We start from the raw sequence: 2,261 nt of genomic DNA, 5'->3' as shown, positions 1-2,261 counted from the left end.
TCAAACTTTGTTACAAACATCAAATTTCGTGAAAATCACATTTAAGGCCCTCGAAATCTGAAAGGTGCTCAAATGATAGTTTCGAGAAAACGTTCTTAAAAGTTGACAAATAGCTCGATTTTTTCATATATTTATTTCTATTCGAGTAGTTTTAATTCAACCGAAAAAGTGTTTAAAATAAAAAAAATCTGAGTTGTGCTCCCGATGTAGGCTAAAATAAAAAGAGTCGATGGGTAAAGTTAATTTACTACCGATGATTTCCCAAGTTACATTCAAAGTTTTATAGCAGGCTACTAGACAAAGTTTTTGTTTTAAAAGGGGCATGAGGAGTCTAATAAAACCATTTATCCCCCTCATGTTCTGAGAACCTTATTTAACATTGTTCAGATTTTAAAAACCTGTATAGAAGTTCTCTTTTTCAAATTTTGGAGGAGTTTTGTTCAAATTCTACAATAATTATATTTAGTGCAGTACAAGTTTAAAGATATATTCTTTACCTTTTTAAGTCTTAAAATGCCTTAAATATCAAGGACAGTTGCTCTGCCGAATATAAACGGGATAAAATACGTCACTGAGCAAAATTACCGCACACCCAATATCCCCATTCAATCAGTTGCTTATGAGCCGTGCAATTGTCTCTAACCAGTATTTTCAAACAAGATTAGAAGGGAAAAGCCATAATCTCATATCTTGCTCTTCGCCGTCGTCGTCGTCGGTCGTTGCGAGGAGAGCTGTCTCGTTGAAATTGTCATGTTCATTTGCGAAACTCCCCCGCACTTCCACCCCGCGTTTGCTAAATCGGTACAATCGGAATCGGATGTACGTGTGCATATGTGCGTATGTATGCCACCGTCAACATCCTTTCTTTAGAAGCAGTTGGTACCTACGGAGAGAATTGCGCACCATTACCGTAAAGGGATCACCAAAACGCCATTGCTTTGGTCTTTATTTTTTGCCAGTTCTTGTTGAACCGAATCGTATCGTCATATCATCTTATACTACACAAGTTGATCCTTTTAACTGGATAAGGAGCTTTCCCTCCCTGCTGGATGTTCCCGAACCGCCATTTCGTTACGATTGAGCCGCAGCCACATTCATATGGCTAACTTTCCGGCAGCCTGCCGCTGTTGAAAGAACCATATTTTCCTGAACATTACGCGATGCGTAAATGGAATAGGTAGGATATCACCTCTAAGATTTTTGATTTTTGCTTTTGCTTCCGAGCATCCAGCAAGTTTCGTAGGTGCTGCAATATCTCAGCAAATTTGTTTATTGAAAGTTTGGGTAGGTGTAGGTATTTAAACCAATCGAAAAGAGCATTTTTTTGGAGTCTTCCTCCTTTTGGATGATACGAAACCGGAATGTTTTACCAAGGTAAAATGTTCTAGAAACATGTGCCAAAAGTAGCAAAACAACCAGTGCGCAGTGTCATGAGGTTCTGGAAAATTGTATGCCGCACATTAGGGGAATACACCTCATGGTAATTTAGACTCTTAAATAGAACAGCCCTTAACAATGAGACGAATTGATCTTCATCAGGTCCACGCTTCGTTACTTTGGGTCCATGAGTATAAGGGAATAACTCAAGGTATTTCCTCAACATCGTACTTGCATTCCCTTGAACAAACTGCCTCATTCAAATGCCCTAGAATTTGTGATTCAGCTCGATGCTGTTCTTCAAAAGCGCCAGTCTTTTAATTTGAAACCTAAGTAGCCAAAGATTGCGAGCGCGGAACTCTCCGGTCGATAGGCCTTTTCGAGCTTTTCTACGTGATATTCAATCGATTTCTAAATTAGAATCACTGACGTTTAAAAAAGCATAAGGCTGTTTGTAATTCTTTCACGCTAAGTTTTATTGTTTACATGGAAATCTAAAACATCAAATAAAGTTCGAGATCAAATTATCTTAAAGAAGAATCCCATGTCCATATCCGTAGCATAAAAACAGATGTTTGAATCCAGTCATGAAAAATTAAAAAAATTGCAATCTATCGAAAAAAGTAAAAACTAAATATTATAGCTTTACCTCTGCGGGAAAACTTCCACACGGAGAAAAAAGTACAGTTTTATCAACAGTATACAGTATCACCTATACAGCAAATTTTTTATTGCTGAAAACCAAAAAAAAATATGCTGGTTTTTGTCCCGCTGGGTTTCCCGCAAAATTTTCAGCAAAATGAATTGCTGGAAACGATCAGAAAACTCAAAAGCTGGAAACCAACAATCTGAAAAATGTGCTTTTCTGGAAACCTACAAATGTT

Source organism: Uranotaenia lowii, chromosome 3 (assembly GCF_029784155.1).
Source record: "Uranotaenia lowii strain MFRU-FL chromosome 3, ASM2978415v1, whole genome shotgun sequence".
Classification (NCBI taxonomy): Eukaryota; Metazoa; Arthropoda; class Insecta; order Diptera; family Culicidae; genus Uranotaenia; species Uranotaenia lowii.
Note: the sequence above shows the minus strand (reverse complement) of the source record.